Source organism: Protopterus annectens, chromosome 7.part0 (assembly GCF_019279795.1).
Source record: "Protopterus annectens isolate FY-2018-M chromosome 7.part0, PAN1.0, whole genome shotgun sequence".
Lineage (NCBI taxonomy): Eukaryota > Metazoa > Chordata > Ceratodontiformes > Protopteridae > Protopterus > Protopterus annectens.
In genome coordinates, this window is record NC_056739.1 from 631,551,833 (window position 1) to 631,575,729 (window position 23,897).

The 23,897-nt window shown below is 35.6% G+C and overlaps 1 long non-coding RNA gene across 1 annotated transcript in view; it reads left to right on the forward strand.

Moving 5' to 3' along the window:
• Positions 1–23,897, forward strand: part of LOC122806626 — a 122,182-nt gene that overhangs the window by 48,973 nt on the left and 49,312 nt on the right. The window contains exon 2 of the long non-coding RNA XR_006365528.1: positions 13,090–13,405. This is a non-coding gene — a long non-coding RNA (uncharacterized LOC122806626). The remainder of the gene's footprint in view (positions 1–13,089; positions 13,406–23,897) is intronic.

Genomic DNA, 23,897 nt, shown 5'->3' on the forward strand with positions numbered 1-23,897 from the left:
ACACGCTACTGTCTCTTTGCCAGTGCCATGTCATACTACACCCACCTCCATCTAGCAAGATCATCCCTGGCTGTAGACACATCCACTGATAACTCAGCTGACTTGGGCTTCACTGCCTGGTGTGCTGGGGACTGCTGCTCTTGCAAGTGATCTTCCTGTTGTAATAAGTTTATTGCTGTTTAATACTAAAAATATTTTTGCACTCAAGTCAGGATCACCTTGCAGAGCACCACTGGATGAATCCAAACAGTGAGAGGAAACCTTCAGCAGCCCAAACACATACTCCATAATGTTTTTTATTTGAGATTAGGCATGGTTGTACCCCTGATTTGTTTCATTTTGTGGATTTCTGATGTTTATCATCTAGCTAGGGTTCCTTGGCATATCTGGCATCGCCAACAAGATGCCTCTGGGGAAGCTTAGGTTGGTAAAGTCAAAGCTGTTGCCCTGTTGTCATGCCATGATAACTGTCTGTGTGGCCTGCAGACACATTGTAGATAATACCTGGTGTATTACAAACCACTTTATTATTTATTATTTATTTTACATTTGTTGACCGGGCTAGTCCAACTGGATACATGTCCATTTTCAGTAGAGGCCCAGGGAGAAAAGCTCCACTAACAGTTACTAGACATATAGATACAATATGTTTTTAAGGCAAGGCAATACATGTTATTTAGATGACAGGTAAACATCAATAAATGACATAAAAGTTTACAAGACAAATGAAGAAATAATATAAACAATAGGTATAGACAAATACATACTATTCAATAGAGAGTATGCTAGGAAAGGACAAACTACTATAGTACCTTCTATGATACTCTATCTAGTACATAACTTTGTTACCTGATAGCAAATACATTCAGAGGTTAGTAGGAAGGAGTGCATAGCAAAAGCAGTAGTGAGATAAGCTTAGACAAAGTATGAAGGATGAAGTAATTAATCTAGGTTAGTGTATGGACATAGCCAGTTATTTTTAAGGTATTCTTTGAGTTGCTTCTTGAACAGTGGTGTAGAGGACAGAGATAAGATTTCTTTTGGGAGAAGATTCCAAGTTTTCCCCACAGAGTTGGAAAACAGAGAGTCCCCAGCTTTATTGTGGGACTTATGTATAGGTACTTGCAATTTATTTGCTGAGCATAGGGTAGATAGATTTATGTAGGGGGTAACCAGGCTAGCAAGTATAGATGTGTAACTAGGATGGTGGAGGATCTTTTGTGTGATAGTAAGCTGGTAAGAGAAAAGTTGATTATGGAGTTCCAGCCAACCCAGTTGTTTTAGATTATGACAATGGTGGGTTCTAAATGGGGAATTTGTGGCAAATCTGGCAATGTTGTATGAGTTTGTAAGTTTGTTGAGGTTACTTTTGGAAAGATTGGTATAAATTGGAGAGGCATAGAGGAGGGTAGAGATAAGATGGGTGTAGGCAATAGTAGTTCTAGCTGTAGGAGTAAGGAAGGATTTAGTCCTATAAAGTGAGCCTAGCTTTCTGTTCACTGATTTTATTGTGTTGTTTATGTGTGTGTCAAAGATGAGGTTATTATCAATTGTTACTCCTAAGAGTTTGGTAGTTGGGTCAGGAGATATAGCAGTACCATTACTGGATAACACTGTGACGTCTATTTGTGTGGACTTTTTGGTGGGGTTAAAGAGCAGTAATTTGCTTTTTTTTTGGGTTCAGGAGTAGGCAGCACTGTAGGAACCAGTCTTCCACAATGATCAGTACTTTTTGGGTGAGGGATTGGAATTCAGTTAAGGAAGTAGCGGAGCATATTAATGTTGAATCATCTGCATATTGTATGCAGGTAGCTTGAGGAATAGTTAACTTGAGGTCATTAATGAAAATTGAGAATAGGAGGGGGCCCAAAATAGAGCCCTGAGGGACACCTAGGGAGACAGGAAGATTTGTGCAAAGTGTGTTATCCCATAGCACAGCTTGTTGACGGTTCTCCAGGTAGGAATAGAACCATTTTAGTGCTACTGAATCAAGAGAGAGAGAGATTTAAGTAGATTAATAAGAAGCTGATGGTTAACCATATCAAAAGCTTTTGAGAGGTCAATGAAAAGTGCAGAAGATAGAGTGTTGTTATTACAATTTTTTTGATGCAGTCAGAAAAGGATTAAAGGGAAGAGGTGGTACTATGGAATGGCCTAAATCCATGCTGACAGGTAGCTAGTAAGTTATTTTGGAGAAGGTGGTTGAGTAGTTGTCGGTGGATACATTTTTCCATTATTTTTGCTAAGGGAGAGAGTAAAGCAATTGGTCAAAAGTTGGAAAGGTCAGTGGAGTTCCTACCCTTATGTGAAGGGACGATATGGGAGATTTTCCAGATAGATGGGATAATTCCTTCAGAGATTGTTCTATTTATTAGGATAGAAATGGGATAGGCTACAACTTTGGCTGCTTTTTGCAGGTATTCGGCTGGAGAAGGGTGCAAATGAGGGATGTAGGGACTGATGTAGGTAGAATGATGGTAGTAAGCTAGATGAGATGGATGACAGGCATGGTTTAACAGGGGGTAGAGAGTTTGCTAGTGATTGGATAGCTTCAGTAAAGAAGGTATTAAAGGTATTGGCAATATGCTTAGGATTGTTATTGGTGGTATCTGATGGGGTTGGTGTTTTGGTGTGACCTGCATGTAAGAGTTTGTTTATGCCTGACCAGAGTTTTTGTGGTTAATGTTTGTGGGTCTGCTGGAGCTGAAAGTAGAAATTTTTTTGTCAGTCATTATAGATCTTTTAGCAGCATTTCTCAATTGTTTAAATTCTAGATGATCTGTTGGGTTTTTAGAAGCTCTCCATTTGGCCCAGATTTTGTTTCTGAGTGACGTTTTCAATCTGGTTTCATTAGTAAGCCATGGAGCAGCTTTAGTCCTAATTCTGATATGTGTAAGGGGGCATGATAGTCTAGAATTTGTAAGAATTTACTGTTAAAGTATGAAACTGCATCCTCTAGCTGGAGGTGTTTCAGTGGTGACCAGTCACATGCTTTAAGTTCAGCCTGGAAGCATTCAAGGCTAAAATATTTATTGGATCGAGTAGTCCTAAGGAAATTAGAGTTGGGGATGTTGAGTCTTTGTCTGATGACATAGGTTAGTGAATGGTCACTAAGGTTATCAGGAAGAGTACCTGTTTTATAAATAGAGGGGTGATTGTATAATATTGGTATTAGGAGTGTTACCTTTGATTGAATGGCACTTGGTATTAGGAGTGTTACCTTTTATGGTTCACTTACCTTCTTACCAGTTCATGTGGTGGGGACATTATTTCAATGTGTGTACAGTCTATGGGCCCCAATACCTCAGGGAAATGGGCTATATCATGGGAGTCCTGCATGGTGTTCCCACTATCCTCTGTGTTACATGGGGACCACATATGCTCCACTCACACACTGAATCATGACATTGAGAAACTGATGGGAGTATTCTTGAGGCAAATGCCTGAGATACCCCCACTGTGTCCCAAGTAGTTTGTTGACAGGTCACTGAAAGGTCTCTGCAGCTAATATATGTAAAGCTAAACATACCTTGATATCCACTAGGGTATTCATGTCGACTTGCAGAAGGCAGCTTCGGCAAACATACAAATATCAAAACATGTTCATGGAAACTGCCTTCAGTGACCATCCTCAAGAAAGAATTTTTGCAAGGGGGCATGTTTCCCTGCACCACTCCATTTGATGTGGCGACACCCCCCACATCCCCTGAACATATAGCAATGCTGGGGTTGCACTACACTGGAGAAAAAGAAAAACTCCACTGTTGCTGAATGTAATTTTGGTGAACTTTAGTTTGATCATTTCAATTCGTTGAAACTACCTCCAACAACCTGATGCGCTCCCTCCACTAGGACAGGTACTCTATGACTCCCACATGACTACAGAAAAAGCTGACACATGTCCACAATATCTTGCATGGTCCCCTTATCCACACAATACTGGTCCACAATGCTGTTTTTTGTGAAGTTCATGAAACATTAAGCATGGTCAGGTGGCAGGGTACCTCTGAGGCAGATGATGGGCACTACTGTGAACTGTATCAGCAATGAGAGCTTCTTAAAGATACACATTTACTAATGCAGTTGCAGCTTCTAACATTATTTAGCAATTTCTTTCACATGAATGCGGACATTCATCCGAGTTAATTTATACAGTGTGCACAGCTCCGAAGCATGTCAATTATACATTTATAAATCACTCTGCAATCTTGTTTTCCTTAGTTTCATAAACTGTGTCACTCATTTTAATAATGTTGCTCATTGCCATGTCATTATAATGCTGTTAGCGTATAGCAAACCCATCTCTGCTTTTTGACATTTCCAATAGCAGTATGTATGTCTTCGAATTGTACACTCACTGCATGTGGCCACTCATCACCCAGATTTGTTCACATTGATGTGGCAAAGCTTTCTGAATAAAGCCCATATAAATGCATATATATTCCTGTTTGGTTTTTACAGCTTTATGAGCATAAATAGGGTGACATGTAAACAATTTTTTTACATTTACTAGCCCCACTAAACCTACTATGGACTAAAAGTAACAAATTCTTTACCATTTATACAACTTTTAAAGGTTGTATTAATATGCATATAACAATTATGTCACCGAAGATGCAGGGACTTGGTCATGCAGCTTCACAAATTGGTGGCTCCGTACAAGACCAAGGTTTGTAAAATTATATCCTGTTTCTATGGAGAAGACCAGACACTATATTAAGGATTTTCTGCTCATAAGAAAAGAACATGTAATCATAGTATGTTAGCATCCTTCGTTAGACATTATCTTCTCCAAGGTTGAGTTCCCCTTTTGCTAAAACTTAATGACAGGCTATTTTGCGAAGTGTAGCACCTTTATTGAAGCACCTTTTCACATAGCAGTATTTCTTCCTCCCTCCCTTCACTGCACAGGCCTCAACTTCTTTAGAGTGAACCACTGCTTGTTGATCCATCTGCTCTTCTTCATATACAACCAATGCTACACAGCTATTGTTATGGCTATCTGAAATGGCCACTTTGCATTTTCACAGAATGGAAATGCAGCCTGGCATCTGCATTCTATGGAAAAAAGTGTAGCTTTGTATTTCTGCTGCTATATTGAAAGAGCTGTTAGGGCTCAAAGGCTACTGTTGTGTGCTATCTTTAGAGAGTGCCACAAACTTACAAGAAAATGTACTTTTTGTAGTTCTGTCAGTAGGACCTGTTCAGCTACTCAATTTCTCCTGGATTCCTATAGGCCGAAATGTATCACATACTCAAACCATTTTATTATTTTGCAGGAAAGACAGAGCTGCTTGCAGAGTGTGAAACTGGTGAAAAGCATGCTAAGTATACCAGGATAGGCAGACTATTCTTGTCACAAAATTTCCATATCCCTAAGAATGTCTTAATTCTAGCAACTACATCTGCAGAATCTTCAGGAGTAAAGATAAACCTGGTATCCCAATAATGGAAAAGACTTGCCCTCCGTGGCCGTTTGAAGCAACTTCTCCTGTCCTTAAAGTTAAGCATTCTGAAAAATATATTTGATTCTTGCTAAAATATTTTTTAGGGAATTCCTCAACCCTGTGACATTTTCAATAAACATTGGTAAATAAAAAGTCAGAACTAGGTGCCTTAGGCAATGGGCACACTAAGAATTCTGCAATATTCTAGTGTTCCAGAATTCCTTTAAGCAGGTGAGCTGCAAATGGTTCCTTCTCTGATGCTTTTCAGGGTTATCTAATTTCTACTGCAGCTGTCTTATTACCATCAGTTGTTCTGTAAAATTATTTTTAGCTTCTTTTCCAGGATTACAAGTGCTGACATTACCATCTTGATGAAGACAGTTTCATTTGCCCATTTTTGACTTTTTTATTCCTCAAAACCAAGGTTTTAATCCTTGCATATCTGTCAGACCCTGGACTTGAAGGACTATTAGACTGTCTTGTATCATGTTCAGAGAAGCAAATGATTTATATATTTGCTTGTTTGTTTACTGACTTTGTTAATAGAATTATCAAGCTGGGTCAAGATCCATTTTCAGTGGATGCTTACTAAGACTACCTGATTAAGTGGGCTCTCTGACAAAACACTGACTCATTTGTATAATTTCACACAAGCGCAGTCACAAATAAATGAAACTCTGGGAATACAAACATCAGCCAGAAAAAGTAAAACACATAAAAAAGTGTTTTGCGGGGGGGGGGGGGCAACCAGCCCTGCACCCCGTGATGAGTGGGGCTACACCATCCCTTATCCTGCTACTTATATAAACTACCACCATCACAGGGAAAAGAGAACTCCCCAGCGCACCAACATTTTTTTCTTGTGGAAAAAAGCCAAGCAGTCATGCATTAGTAATCACACAAATATGTGGCCTTCACTGGTATTTTACAGGCAAACATTCTTGGATGAGTGACTTGCTCAGAGTAAGCAAATGGAGATTGGTGGAATCATACCAGGGCTGGCTAACAGTTGATAGATTTAATCCTCAGCATTAACTGCAATACTGAAGTGTTAGTTTTTTTACCCCTCCCACATATTTCTTCAGGATTGTCACATGGAAAGAATAGAACACTAGTGCAGACATTATGAAGTCAGTGAGATCATCTGAGGTTTGCACATGCACACCTACAACAGTGTCTCAATTGCTTGTGTATAGTAGAGGCAGGTAATCTGCAAGAGCATGTAGGTCCTTTCATATGCCAAGGGCAAAGGAGATGAGATTTCAAAGTGGGGACAGCTCTGCAGCACTGCATAGGTATGTCTTACTAGATGTTAGCAGTGAAGCTGCACAGATCATTGGATGATACAAATCTGGTAATGAAGCACAGCCCTTTCAGTTCAGTGGCAACAATGACATTAATAGTGAGCTGGCAAGGTCTTCATCATCACTGAAATATTTCAAGATATTTTTGATGAGAATGAATTGGATGGAGGAGAAGGTATAATGTCAGTAACTTTTACGGAAAGTCACAGGCACAATGCAAAGATGTTGGGCAATAAAAAAGTGATCTAATGTCTCTTGGAAACAGCTGTCACCATTGCATTGCAATGGCTTCCTGGGCACATTTCCTTGTTGTGCTTAGTTAACAAGCCACATCTTCAGACCTATTTGTTAACACACTTTCTGCACCACTGCGCTCAGTAGCAATCATCATGTCATGAGCAGAGGTCACTTCCTGCACATAGTTTCTCTCTTAAATATTTTTTTTTTCAAATTAAATTTTTATTTCAGTTTCATAAGAACATCTGAAATTTCTGCTTATTATAAACAAAAAGTTAGTACATGAAGCATACAGGATAACAACGAAGTTGCCTAAGGTCAAATTAGCACAGAACTAGTATTGTAGCACAAGATTACGACCAGATCACAACAATTCAAAACCTCATTCTCTTTAAACATCGTATGTTAATAACAATGGAATTAAAATAAACTTGATGCATGACAGAAAAATGAGAAGGAATTCTTAATGCTGTACTATGTCTATCATAAAAACTATTTACATTATTTACACATATATACACTGGGTTGTCACTCATTAAATTATAATGTGTTTAAAGGTTAAGTTGAATGAAACCATGTTTATGAACATTGACTTATCTAGAAATCATACCTTAACTTTTTGTAATTTATGTTGTACACTATCACAGATTATAAACTTGAAGAAGGACTATCTATGAGTTAGTTTAATGGTGAAGCAGAGTGTAGCATTATATATTAGTTTGTCTTTAGGATTAGGATATAATTTTGATAAGGATTCCCCAGTATTTCCTAAAATAGGACAGTTTATTTTTGCTTACAGTTTTTAGTTTGTTGGCCAACACATATTTGACAGCTACATTTTTAAAATCTGTCCAAGATATTTTAGCTCTGTTAAGCCAGTTGAGAGCGATATAGGATTTAAGCAGTGCACTTATCGTTACTATGAGATGTTTGGATTCTAATGTGTAAGTATTAGGGAATATGTTTAGAATTGTCATTTCCCATGAGAGGGTGGATTTCATATTCTGATTTCCCCAGTTTCACTCTCAGAGAACACCAGAGTTTATGGACAGTTTTGCAAGACCAGAAAATATGAAGAGTGTCAGCAATTGTGTTGGGACAGAAGGAACAGAGAGGTGAGGAGTTGGGATTAATTTTATTTAGAAAAGATGGTGTATGGTAGGCATTGTTATTAATCATGATTTGGGTAAAGATTAGTTTTTTATAGGGTGTGAGTTTTGTGGTTATATCTATTGCTGCTATTTTTTGTTCATCTGTTATATTTACATTTTTGGACATCCAGTAATTTGAGTATAGTATTTCATTTTGATATTTGTATCGCTTAATTAGTTTGTATGTGTTTGAAAGCATTTTAGTTTTTTGTAGTAAACAGGAGATAGTTTGTTGATAAAGCTGAAATTCTTGTTGATTTATGATGATTCCTGAGGTTTTTAAGTTAACTAGATACCTTATTTGTTTAATTATCAGGTGATATTTTTTATTTGCCTCCAGGTGTTTAGTGATAAAGTCTAAGGGTTTATCGTTTAATTGATAAAAGTCCCATATTGTACAGTTTTTAGTAATTGAATAATTTTCTAGATTTAGCATATTATTATTTAACTTGATTTCTGGATTCTTATGGATTGGTTGTGCCATAGTTAGGGAATTTTTTATATTTAGGGAAGAAAAAAGAGATTGAAAACTTATAACTTTGTTAATTATTATCGGATGAATATTGAGGTTGCTTAGACTTTTTATGCTAAGAAAAGGGATAGCTTTTGGATTAACATTAAAAGTGGTTAAGTATTGGAAGTAAATTTTTATCCAAAGAGGGAACCAAGAGGCATCATGTGGGTCATAATGTATTAGGCGAGTGATATGATTAGCATTGATAATATGATAGTATGTCTGGAAATCAGGGAGATTCAAGCCACCTTTTCCTTTGGGTAATGAAAGTTTTTTGTAACTAATTCTCACGTTCTTCAGATGCCACATGAATTTACTTAATGTTGTTTCCATTTTGGCAAAGAATTTGTTAGTCACGAATTGACTAATGGCTTGAAATTGATACAGGATTTTTGGAAGTATATTCATTTTTATGATTGATGCCTTGGAGAGGAGAGAGAGGTTTAATTTTTCCCATCTGGTCAGGTCTTTTGTAATTTTTGTCCAGACCGCGTACAAACTTTCTTTTTGGATTTCCTTTTGTGGGTGAATAAATGTGACACCTAGATATTTGAGTGAGTATTCTGTTTTAATTTTTGAGTCTGGAAAGAAAATCTCCTTGTGGCTAAGGGGATTTAATGGAAATATTTTTGATTTACTTTTGTTCATAACATAATTAGATATTGCTGAGAATTTGTCGATGGAGTTTAAGATTTTTATCAAATCAGTAGAGGGATATTGAAAATAGATGTTGAGGTCATCAGCGTAAGCTGTATATTTGGTTAATACCTTTGAAATATAAACAGAGTGGGTAAAGGTTTTTTTGACTTAATTTTAGAAGAAGAGCTTCTAAATAGAGGTTGAAGAGATATGGAGAAAGTGGGCATCCTTGTCTGGTTCCATTTATTATATGTATAGGGCATGAATTCTTTTTGTTTATATGTAATGTAGTTGTGGCCTTATTATATAGTACTTTGATCATAGCAATAAATTCCTCAGGTAAAGCAAACCGTTCTAATATTTTGAACAAGAAATTTAGATTAACTCTGTCAAAAGCTTTTTGAGTGTCCACAGAGAGAGCATATTTCGGTGAGGAATCTTTGATTGTCATATTTATTATAGCTTCAATTGATAATGTATTATCCCAGACTTGTCTACCTTTCATAAAGCCTAGTTGTTCTACAGAGATGATGGAGGGAATTACTTTATTCAATCTATGGGCCAATATTGTTGCTAGTATTTTTATGTCTAGATTGATTAGTACAATTGGGCGGTAGTCGTTGGGATTATTACCAGGTGTATTTGTTTTTGGAATAAGGATCATTTTAGAGTTATTAACGTATAGGTCTGTGATTCCAAATTTTATTATATGATTGTAAACTTTGAGTAGGATTGGGACTAGTTGTTTCATAAATAATTTATAAAATTCTGCTATATAGCCATCCAGGCCTGAGGATTTTCCTGATTTCAATTTGTTGATGGCTAAGAAAACTTCTTCAGCAGTTATTGATGATTTAAGAAGCTCTATCTGCGTGTCTGTTATATGTGGCAAATGTAGGTCATCTAAAAAAATTTTAATTCCTATTTCATCTTCCAGGGGGTGAGGGTCATAGATCTCCTGATAAATTTCTTCAAAAACCTTTATGATTTCCTCATCCGAATTGAAAGATTTTTCTTTATGTATAATTTGTTTTATTGTTGAAGAAGGTGGTTTTATGTTAATTATTCTGGCTAGGATTTTAGATGGGGTTTGGGCCCATTCTGAGTATTTGTGTAAAAGTTTAATTTCAATGAGAGAGAGCTGGTTCATATGTATTTCTTGTATTTGTTTTTGAATAGAAGTGATCTGTTTATCTAGTGCCGGATCATGACTAAGCTGCAATTGTAATTCGAGTTTTTTTAGATTATGTTCTAGACTTTCAACATGGGATTTATCTTGTTTTTTGAGTATTGATGCTTTTTGTATTAGTATACCTCTAAGTGTTGCCTTAGTTGCTGCCCATTGTAGACCAAGGGGATATTTACTGTTTCTAAATTATTGTTGGTTTGTATAAGTAGTTCTCTTATTACCTGACATATTTCTTTGTTTTTCAATATGTTATGATTTAGGGACCAGGTTATATTATGTTGCTTATCAGTGTTTAATTTGATCTCATTTATTATTAGTTTGATTTTTGCATGATCAGATCTAGTTCTGGGATCTGTATGAAATTTTATATCAAACTTTCCGAAGTATGTTGAGATTAAGAAGAAATCTATTCTGGGCAATGAATTGTGTGGAGTTGAAAAGAAGGTATATTTGCTGATTCCAGATTCTTGTCTGAAGAGTTCAAAGGGGACTAATAAACTAAAATCTTCCATTAGATCATTTATAAGATTTGTTAGGCTGATAGGCTGCTTGTTACCTTTATTTGTTCTATCTAGCTCAGGTCTGATAGTCATATTCCAGTCCCCTCCAATTGCATATGTTATTTGGAAATTTTTCTAGAATTGAATATATATCGTAGATGTACTCAGTTTGGTGCAAGCAATGGCCGTAGACGTTGAGTATTAAGATATTTCTATTGAGAGAAGGAAGGGAGCAATCTAAATAACACCACCTGCCATTTGGGTCATATTCATTTGTTTTTATAGTGCCTTTGAAGGAGTTTTTAACTATTATTGCTATACCCTTAGACGCAGTATCATTACCAGCAGCTATGATTGATTTTATCCACTTCCGTTTTGTTTCTTTTACCCATTGAGGTCTAGACATATGTGTTTCCTGAATAAGTGTTACCTCAGCATCTGATTTGAATATTAAATGTAGGATTAACTTTCTTTTCTTAATATTCTGGAGACCTTTAACATTCCATGATTCCAGTAATATAAGTTTTCCATAATGTCATTTTGCTAGTTTTTGGATTTGAAGACTAGTGTAGAAATTTAAGCTATGTATTATATATTTTATATGTGTAGTAAGTATGTTCAGGTATATAGTGTGGAGAGTATACTGAAGTAGTTGCTGACAATATAATAGTCAATGAGTGACAACCAACCCCTTGCAGAACCGCACCGTGCCTAACCACAAAACTCCTTTTATCTGTAAGAGGTAATAAAAACATATTTACAAACCCAACTATATTACAAAAACTATTTTTATTCTAAGATCCATCAGACTTTCAGCATGTTACTAGATTCCGTGCCTGCATTCATTCACTTTGTAACCGTGTATTATATATTAGTCTTGTTGACTTCCTTGATAAAGAAAGTTAGTACAGTTCAAAGGGTGATACTTAGACCCTTACTCAATCTAGTAATTAGAAAGGATAGAATTATTTTTGTATAACGCCTGACTTATCCGCCCTATTATAATTTATGTCTCTTTGGTGCATATAAATAGTCAAGACTTCTGTTATGAATATTTCAGTACACACTATCACTCTGTTTCTTTTCTTCCTTTTCCTTAACATTGAGGTCATCCACAACTGAAGCCAGATATTACATAGTGTTTAAACTATTTAAATTTTTTACCCTTATACTGTCATTGGTCATACTGCTGTAATTGAAATCAGGAGATAGATCAACCTACAGTATCCTACCTTTATCTCTTAACTGCATCCTTATATATACAATATTTCTGCATCATGAAAGCATTCACTCAGAGTCAAGTGGACCCCTGTATAGGAGTCTACAATTAAAGAATATCTGTAAGGAAAAAAAAAAAATGATCTGCCGAAGGCTAATGAATTTTAAGACACAGAAATCTCAGTAAAATTAGTTGCCTTGAAAGTCCGTTTATCAAATGAGTAGTCACAACAGGGCTGGATATAGATCTAGCCTGTATTATAGATGCAATACTGCCATCAGCTGCGATATTTCTTAAAAGAAACCCTGGATTAAATTCCCCAAGTATGTCTTTGCTCCTTGAATGTAAGGGGGCATATAAATTCCTTTCATGCTCGGAGCTAAAAATATGGAAAAAAAAAGCAAGTACTTATTTGCTAAGACACATTTAAGGTCTGTGGTGGCGAAGTCAATAAACTGGTTTAATTCTGAACAATTCAGCGGGAAGAAACACTAGAAATAGAAGCTTAGTCTTAGAATTCTTTGGTTTTGGATTTGGATATTAGGAGGGACCACTATATTTCATATGGTATATTTCTCTCTTTTGCTGTCATGGATGGGAGAGATATTGTTGAGTATGGCTGCTGACTCAAGGCTTCTCCACTCTTGGCTTAACAAAGAAATTATATTTGAATAGTTATCTAGTACACTACAGATAATGCAACTTGAGATAATTCCCTGCTTCTTGTTGTGTTGGGACACAGTTTCTTACCCCATAGCGGATAATTTAAAGACTTATTTGCGATATCTGAGATATTAATAATTTGTAGAGTTTGTTGGGAAAAAGGTAAACTACTCTTAAAGTCATTTATTTCCTTTTGTTACCTTTTAACAGAATCTTTTATTTTCAGTTTTTGTGCGACTTCCTGCAGACACCTGCAATGAGTTTGCTTACTTCTCGTCATCCACATTCCTTGTGCTGCGCAAATTAAAGGAGAATTCGCTTGTCAGCTAGTAACAAACCATGACCCGATGACCTCCAGGGTTGTATTAGCACTTCATCAAGCTTAGCAGAGGAGCACAACCACGCTCGCCACTCACTGCAGTTCCAGCAGGAAGGAAGAAGACTGGAGATCATCCACAGCACCCTACTCACCCCCCGGCCAGCACACACAAGATCTGCTCAGAGTCCAGGGCAAGGAACAACCCAACTTCCGTAAAAGTCAGGTATGCGCCAACTTATTAAAAATTGGCATAATTAGGCTTATAAAAAGGGATATAATGGAGATGATTTATTTGTTTTGTTAATTGTCATCCGAGAGTATGACTTATAAGTTAGTTTTGGTTGTTTCCTTGGAAAGTGTCTGATGTTCCGTTAGTGCTTGTGGCATATCTATAAGGTTCTGAAGTACAATCTAGTTCAGTAGTGTGAATGAGCTGAGTGACAAGCTCACTTTGCTTTATTTCGATATTTCACTATACTTGTAACAGTTGTCATACAATGATAAAGATGTGTACCAATGCTATTCAATTTAGATGGTAAGGAAGAAACTTTCCCCTGAGGTTGGAATCTTCTTTAGGTGTATGCGATATCTTTGATTATTTATAGTCTTAACTTTGTTTAAGCACTCAGCATGGTATGAATAAGAAAGGGACAGCAAATTACTCAGAGTAAGTGCATGTGCATAGTTGTTTATCCGAGCTTCCAGCCATTTTTCAGGGTCAATACCCAGATCATTTGAACAGTGAAGTGCTGATTTATTATATTGGATTGAAGTCCGATTTGAATTACAAGTACTTATAGTCTCATTTAAGATCTTTAACAACACTTAGCATTTCCAATGTGCTATAATTGAATCTGTTTTGACTTGTAGAGATCTTTTTATTGCGAGAAAGAAAAGCAGTGTTGTAATAATAGTTGCGAAGCTATTATTTAAGTCAAAATGATTGAAATGTATTATTTGAGTCAGAATCTCGAGCTGGTTTGTTTCAGCATTCTGAGGAATGTGTGATCTGTTTATTTGCAGTTCTTTTCGTGTTCTCTACTTTACATTCTTTTTTTTTTCTTTTCCTTCCTTCTCCTTGACCTGGATGTAGTTGCGAGGTCAAGGTGCAAAGGTTTAAAAACTTAAATTTGTGATCTAGGCCCAAGTATGGAATTTTAGGACGCTAAAAAGGATTAGAACTTAAACTCATTTTTTGAATTATTGGATACCTTAATGCAGCAGTAGTGTGTGTCGGGTGTTCATTGCTGGACAAGGATCAACTGTCAGGTTGATATTAATCTATATTTGCAATTAGTTCTTTGAAAACAGTTATAAATGTAGCTTTAGCCTCCTGCACAGATTTTATTGCATAGTTCACATTATTCTGTTGGAAGCAAAGGGTTGCCGGGTACTTCATTTGGAATTTAATATTTTTGTTTATCAGGTAACTGCAAAAGGGTGACAAGGCTTGTCTTGACTGCTTTATTGGGAGTGGAAGGTCTTGTGCTATAGTTATTTTATATCCGTTCTATGTGATGCTTTTCTTTTTTTGGCATTCACTATTATAGATTGTGCATGATCTGCATTTAGTATTCTAGCATAAACTTGCCTCGGAGTATCAGATATTTAGGATTTTTCTAAGAGCTCTGTGAATTCTCTCTATTTCAATCTTTTCAGTTGTATCTTTATTTTCTATTATTTTTCAATGATTTCTTTTGCAATTCCATGTAACTGTGGTTGGTCATACTTCTCCAGTATTCCTCTAATTAAAGCAACAAAAGTTGAAACAAACTAAGATGAATAAAACAAAATCCACGTCAGCAGAACCAGCAGCAAAGAGTCCAATATTAAGTGTTTTATTAACATCCACTTTTCGTTCAAGAAAACTGAACTTCTTCAGACAAACATCAAAAGGTAACAAATGTAAAAAAACTCCTTAAATACACAATTAACAACACATGGTACATTTGAATGGACCAACCAACTGGTTAAAACTCGCTGACATCAATATGTGGGAAAAAGCTGATCTCAAAGCTTTTTAAAGTGCTACTGCATACAAAAGTCAGATCTTTACAAGTTGTGTTTTAAAATCAAACAACTGACCGTTTATTGCATCACAACACTAGCAGTGTAGAAATCGGATTGGTGCAGGAACTGTTAGACATCATCTTGAAGTACAACTTTGTAACATTTGGGGGAGAGATATATTTACAGAAGACTGGTGTAGCCATGGGCTTACCAGTAGGGGCCAGTTTTGCTAACATCGTAATGGCTGAATGGGAACACAGATATGTGTTTGGTAATCGCAACGGTCAGTTCAAAATTGATTTTTACACCAGATTTTTGGACGACATTTTTATATTGACAGAAGGTTCAATTAACGATCTTCTTTTAACATTTGTAATTCATTTCATAAAGTTCATTGCTCTTCAATGTTTCAGTCACTTTTTGCCATGCATTATTTAGTGACATTGTTCTCTCAGTTCTTTTTCTGATAGTATTCATTTCAAACTGTGACACTTTTAAAAACAGTGCTTCTGTATTCCTTGAATGTGGGAGAAATCTTGCTTTTCCAATATACTGTTATCATTTTCCTTGCAATGGCCAATAAAGTCCATAAGAGTGAAAACTTTGTTCCTGGTACACATTGGGGTATAGGAACATTAAATATAATTAAAGATTTGGACAACTGGAATTTATCATTGAAAATAATTTGTAAAAAGTAATTACCTTTATCCTAGTATGATTTTAAGCAGCTGATAGTCATAAAACATATGCTGCCAGTCTGCTTTCAGTTTTATTTTGCAACTCCAGCAACCAATTTCTTGTTTGAACATTAATTCCATTCTGTGTGGTGTTATTTAAGATTTATGTATAACTTTCCATGTGGAAAGTTTCCAATGGCATGAAAGAAATGTTTGTTTTGAAGAGAACACGCACACACTCACACATAGGGCCAATTTTTTTTTTTAGTGTCCAATCCACCTACTGCATGTCTTTGGGATGTGGGAGGAAACCGGAGCACCTGGAGGAAACCTACGCGACCACAGGGAGGACATGCAGACTCCGCACAGAAGGTACTCCAGCCGAGAATCGAACCAGAGAACCTCTTGCTGTGAGGCGGCAATGTTAACCTCTGCACCACCGTGGCCACCCTAATTAGTTTTTTGCCACTGTCTGTTGGGAATTGATTATTAATTGTTTTATGGTAATCTCACAGATGTTCTTTATGGGATGCTTTCATTTTTTAATTATTTTGTAAATACTAGATAAATAGCCTTTTCTATTAATAGTTTGTTTGTTACAGAGACCATGTGTTCTATAAATGTAGGAACATTTTGTCTAATTGTTAACTGTATAGACTCTAATTTGTTTAAAATAAATTGTCTTATGTCCTATATAAACAGCCACAGGTTATCATCTAAGTCAAATTTCATTTTAACTTTTTCCATTGTTAAATTTTTTCCAGAATCTAACAGTTGATGCCAGTAAATCAAATTATTCATCCTGAGGACCTTAATTGTATCTATATCAAAAGTTTCAATATTGTTTCCCGTATATGCAATGGGATATAATAAAAATGACCATGCTCTTATGTCAGGATTTCTATTTATAAATAGCTTTTAAAATGTATACAATGAATTTGGAACGTATATTTTTATGATTATTGTCTGTTGTGTATTCTTTCACCATCCAGAGTAAGTTGTTTGGTACTACTTCTTTATATAGCTGTGGTAAAGCAAAACCTGATTTTAACCATATTTTTTGTGTATTTGTTTCCATCTGGAAGAATAGGCTGTATTTATCCATAATGATTCTGTTTTTATGATAATGTGTATATGTCTCTGTATCTGGTAGTCCTATTCCCCCTGTTTCCCAATTATTCACATGATAACCCAAGGCTATCCTAGGTTTATTAGGATACCATAGGAAGTTTATCATTAATGTGTTACATTCTTTTATATAAGATTTAGGAGGGGGAAGAGAGCAGACTTGTATAAAGTATCGTATTTTTAGATAATCATTTAATTATATAAAGTCTATCCTCCATTAAGAAAATAATTTATTCCATATTTGTATAAGAGTTTTAATATTATTTAAGATGCCATTATACTTTATTATAATTGTTATATCCAGTTAATTTGTTGATGTAATTCCAAGGTATTTGATTTTGTTGTCTGCAGGTATATATTTAGAATGTTCTTTATCTAGATCTGTCTTATTAGTATTCATAAGTAATACTTTTGTTTTCATTGAATTTAAGGCCTGAGATTGTCTGAAAATGTTAAATTGAGTTTGACAGGGCTTTTAGTGAAATGTCATTGTCCTTTAAAGTTAGCAGAATATCATCTGCGAACAACTGAACCTTTATTTCTAGACTATATAATTGTATGTCTTCAATATTTTCATTAATTCATATATTGTTTGCAAATGGTTCAATGACCATAGCAAACAATAACGAAGATAGGGGGCAACCCTGTTTTGTGTCCATATTAATTTCAATGGCTTTAGGAAAGTAGGATAAAATTTTTATGTAAGCCAAGGATTTTTCTTATAAAGACTTAATTAGTAGCCTGAATTCTTGTTAGAATCTATATTCCTCCAAAGCTAGCCATAAATAATCCCAGTGTGCTGAATCAAAGGCATTATTTATATCTAAACTAACCAGTCATTTTATTCTTTGTAGCATTAATATAATCAATTAAGGAAATATTTTTTTTAATGTTATCATGTGTGTTTCTGTCCTTTATAAAACCAGTTTGATCTTCATCTATTAATAATAGGAGTAACTATTTAATTCTAGAAGTATGTAGCACCAGGAATATTTTATAATCTTTATAAAGTAAAGATATTGGTCTATAAGACAAACATTTATTAATATTTTTTTTTTGGTTTTAAAATAGGTGATATGTCTGTGTATTTCCAAGTGGAAGGGATATCTTTACCATCTTTTACTAATGTGAATACTTTCAACAATAATAATAATGCTTCTTAAGTTAATAATTTAAACATTTCTGGGGTAAAGTTGTCTATACCTAAGGCTTTATTTAACTTTAGCTTATTAACTTGATATTTAAGTTATGTTATTGTTATTGGTTTATTTATTAACTTTATATGTTCATCTAATAATTTTGTTTTGATATTTTTTCTAAAGAAGGCTTTTAGTATGCTTTGTGGTTCTGTTACCTCCCGCTGGTTATTAACTTTGTGAAAATGTATTTTAAAGGCTTCTGGTATTCCTTCTAAATCTGATACTTTCTTCTTAGTATATATTTCTTTTATCTGGTTTGCTTTTATAATTTTTTTAGTTCTGTTGGCTATTCTCTTTTGATTCTTAGGGTTCAGTGAATAAGCAAATAATTTAATTTTCTCTAGATTAATCATTGTCTTATAGTGTAATGTCTCTAAATATGTTTTATTTATCTCATCTAGTTCAATTGTTATGCTCGTGTTTCCTTTTTGAATAGCAAGTTTTAATTTATCAACTTTTGCTTATAAGATCACTAAGTCTTTCTCTCATTGCTTTTGTTTATTTTTAAACCATGTTAATACTTTTCCATATAATAATGACTTTAGAGCTTCCCACACATATATCTCAGAGATATCGCTAGTGAGAGTTGTATCTAAAAATGTTTGTATTTCTTTAATGTAAAATTCTTCAAAATCTTTCAAATTTGTTAGGTATGAAGGTATCCTAGTTACAGTTATTCTTTGTTTTGAATATAAACTTAGTTGAAAAGTAATTGCATTATGGTCTGACAATGGGCATGTCTTTACTATGACTTTATCTAACATCATAGTTAGATCTCTTGATATGCATACTCTGGCTATTCTTGATTGTGTACCATGTCTACGAGAATAATGTATAAATAATAATGTATTTGAGTCAGCATATTCATTAATGTCTACGATATTAAAAGAATCAATTAAATCCAAAAACACCCTTTATATTGCTGATTTCTTACGTGTGTTTTTTTGCATTTGCATTTGGTCTCATTCATTATACAACTGAAATCACCTGCTATAATTACATTCCCTTTGGTGTGTTGTATAATGTGATGTTGCGTGGCTACTTTAGCTCCTAAGCCAGGTATCCAGTAAATATTTACTAATGTATACAGTTTTCCATTAATGGATATTGTTACCAGACTAAACATTCCTGATTTGTCTTGATATGTATTTATGATTTTAGGCATTAGGATTGAGTTTTTCCAGAGTATTGCTACTACCATCCTCTTTTGTTTAAAATATGAGCTTACTAAGGCTGTATAATTATTTGTGTTAAGTTTATTAATGTCTTCTTGTACAAGATGTGTCTCCTGTAAAAAAAGTATGTATATGTATATATATATATATATATATATATATATATATATATATATATATATATGTGTCTGTGTGTGTGTGTGTGTGTGTGTGTGTGTGTGTGTGTGTGTGTGTGTGTGTGTGTGTGTATATATATATATATATATATATATATTTCTGCATTAAACATTTTCAAATATTTTAAAAGACTTACCCTTTTACAATTGTTATTCAGAACATTTATATTGATGAAAATACATTTCATAGTTGGATTACTACCATTTGAATTGTTAGCCATGTTCATATAAGTTTAACAATAAGCAAACATGCTTAAATAAAGAGAATGACAAGCTTTCATTTGATGTAACAATGTATATAAACATCATAGACACCCAATGCAAAAAAGCTGGTCTATAAAACCTTAGAATGATATAAAAAAACATCAAGCCATCCCATGAGGAAAAAGACATTCTTTGAATAACACACATTGAGCACTTCCATCCACAGGTAACAGGACTTCTGAAGAAGCCCTATTACCTATGGATAATAGCGCTCAATGTTTGTTATTGTAAAGAAAGCCTTTTTGTGGCACTCCACTGAAGACTTCTTCCTTTTCTTTTCATTACTGGTTGGTGCTTGTGGTTTTACATTCTTTGAATAGTGTAGCCATTCAAGTGAACCATCTAAAACTCCTTTTAAGAGTAATTTCTTTGCCATGCCATCTAAACACGTTATAATAGAAAGTAGTTTGCTGTATTTTATGCTTGATCAATATAATCCCCCGGATTTACTAATCTTCCATGCAGGACTAATCTAGTCCTGCACGGAAGCGGCAGCTTAAGAGGAGGATGTCAGTGTGCCATGCATATTAATGAAGACGCTCTGCCTGAACTCCTAATGCTACATGGAGTGTGGACAAGTGCAGGGGGGTGTGTCTGAGAGTAGATCTCTCAGAATAAACACGCCCCTGCAAAGTAGAACAGAAGAATGTGTAAATAAATGTGCGAGACCACTCATAGATGTCCACATATCACCACCAACAGTCCCCATGTGTTCAACAGCAACAGTACATTTAAATAAAATGAAGATACCCTTTTATTTATTTTTTTTTTCAAACCCAAGTACAGCTAACCATAGATGCGTTGGTTTGCCCATCACTTAGCTGCGGTTAAAGCAGCTTTAAAGGCTGAAGAGGATAACAAGGAATATATATGCAAATGAAGCAGCACAGCAATAGTGTAGTGGTTAGAGCATCCACCTAACAAACAGGCATTCCCGGTTCAAGTCCCACTGCAGCACATATCCTTTTCCATGGGAAATCTGTATATGAACATATTTTAGCAACTTATTGCCATATAACCTACATAATAATATTTAAATGTGAACTGGAGTACTGCATGAAATGCACATGCAAAGTGTCAGTGTCATAATGAATAAGGCACTAGTAAGCAGGTATAAGCACAAATAAGTAGTAGTAAGCATGTTTAAGTGCGTTTGCACAGGGGTAAGCATTCCATACACAGATTAAGCAAAGTAGAAGCTAACTGAGTGTAAGAAACTGTAACCAGAGGTTAGCAGTGCTTACCGTCACGCAAACCTGCTTACAACTGCTTTAAAGTGCCTTAATCACTCTGTATCCAATGGCCCATGTTCTGCCGAACAACAAAATAAACTTCCTCTGCAAGGCTTAAACTCAGGACCCTGTACACTATAGTCACAGTAGTTAACCACTAAGCCATCATGGCAATAGATATGAATGAGGTATCAGCAAACTAATCCTCACCACAGGAAAATCAAACCAAACATGTGAACTGAATCTATGTACAGTGTTAAGTGGTATAACCTGCTACATGACATAAATATGTGAACTGGAGTACTGCAGTAAGCATAGATTTGAGGTGTCATTGTAATAAAGTGTAGAAGTCCCCAGGTCCCCATACAGTGTATGTGCACATAAATCACGGATACCAGACACATGTATAACCTGTAATGAAAAATAAATCATTGCCAAATGGAATATATAGTGATAATCAACTATGAAGCAATGCTAACCACAGCACAGCTCATGTTAGTAAGTGTAAGCAATGTATAAGGGAACCAATTCAATCTGCCTAGTGGTATACCTCTTTAAGCAGTGCCAACCTTATGTAAGCAGGTGTGCCCATAGCTTAACTATACCACAAGACCTGCACGAATGGCAAGTGTAAGACACCAAACAAAATGCAGAATCCAAACCAAAAATGAGCCAGCACATATACAGTGGATCAAAATCTTCTTTAATATTCCAAAACAGAAAAATCAATTCACCGGTTTTGGCAAACGCCTTCTTCAGTGATAAAGGCAAAAAATGTAAAATAACTAGAAAACCTGTGCTTTAAATACAGCACCATCTTGTGTGTAACCATATGATTGGATAAAAAATAATTCAAAAATGCTCATTTAGTTCTGGTGGAAGAACCAACCCAACTTGACTATCCACTTTTTTTCTTTGTTATTAAGCATTTCATGTAGAGTGGCTTTATCTTTACTTTTACACCTAATGCAGTTGATTACAGTGAATCTAAAGATCCCAGTCACATGTTTCAAAATATGTTTGTATTAAACACTGGATTGCTTTTTATTTCGAATATCGCTAAGATGTTCCCCTATTCTAAGCTTTAAATGCCGTGAAGTCTGACCCACGTAAAATGCCATGCATGTGCATTTGGCTAGATAGCTGACCCCCCCCCCCCAACTAGTATTGCAATTAGCAAAAAATGAAATGTCATAAACACCAGGGGAGTTTTGGCTACTGAAGCTGTCTTGAATATTCTAGGACAATAGGTGCAATGTCCACATGGGTTGCACCCCACCAATTTATGACCAGTAATTGTTCTTTGAATTAAAGACTGGACTACCTCATTCCATCTTTTGTAGTGACCAAACAATGAACCCAAAGAATGGCCCTTATGGAAACAGAAGGAGCAGTTGTCATTCAAATATTACCTAAGTTTGCTATCTGACTGTAGAACATTCCAGTGTTTGGCAATAATATCCATAAAGATATTGGTGTTCCTGCCATATGTTGTCACTAGCCTTAGTTCCTGTTTGGTTCTGGTTGGCCATTGCTGATATGAGAACAATTGGCCCCTGTCCTGTTGGTTAGCAAATCGGCTGGCCCTGCAGATGTCACCTACTCTATATTCCCTATTTTTAAACCTGGTTACAAGGTCCTGTCTATAGTGGCTGTACATGGAAAGGATTGAGCAGATTATCTTAATCCTAAGAAATTGTGACTTAGGAATATTCCTGATGAGGTCTATTTCATTTGCCTTAACTTCCAATTGACTGACACCCATTTGACTGACCCCATTTGACTGATACTTCATTCGACTAACACTTCATTTGACTGACAAGTATTATTGGCAGTCTCCAGAGCACTGTAAGGCAATTCAATGGAATATGTCCCCTTCCCCACTGTAGTGTGACCCTGGAGTTATATTGTGTGGTTTTGCTTTAATATTGCTTAGTAAAACAAAAGTAAGTGGGGGGCTTTGCCCCCCTCACACCCCCCCCCCATTGTGAGGGGCTGTGCCCCCTACACCCCCCAACTATATATTCTAACTCCAAGGTTGCACTACAGTGGGGAAGGGGACATATTCCATTTACTTGCCTTACAGTGCTCTGGAGACTGCCAATACTTTTCAGTCAAATGAAGTGCCAGTCAAATGAAATTTCAGTCATTTGGTCTCAGTCAAATGGGTGTCAGTCAATTGGAAGTTAGGGCAAATGAAGTAGACCATCCTGATGACATGTTGTGGGTGGAAGCTGGTGGCATGTAAAAGTGTATTGAATTGTGGAAATTTCCTAAACACTTCACTTTCCAATGTATCTGTACTAGTTCGTCTAATCAATACATCCAGGAAAGTGATTTCATGTTTATCAAAAGTTATCTTAAACTCTATACCCCACATGTTTTGATTGAGGTATTCCACAAATTCTAATAAAAATGCCACATCAGCCTTCCACACCAACCAACAGTCATCAGGATAACTGTGCCAGATGTCAATTTCATCCAAAAAGATATTGTGACTGTTTTCATAAATTAAATGCTCCTCCATGTAGGCCATGAATAGATCTGCATAAATGATAAATGGGGCCAAATGATGCCCTCATTGCAGTGCCTTGAACCTGCCAAATACATTGTTGTTGAAAGTAAAAAACATTGTGTGTCAGTACCATTTCTGCCATGCAGACAAGAAGGGTGTTAAAACCTGTTCTGTAAAGATTGGCCCTGTCTAACCAATATTGCAGGGTGGCTAAACCTGCCCAGTTGGAAATACTGGTATATAGAGAGGTGGCATCCAAGGTACACAGAAGCCAGTTGGGTTCCAATTGCATCTCAGAAATAATAGCTAGAAACTGAGTAGTATCCTGAATTCTGGCAC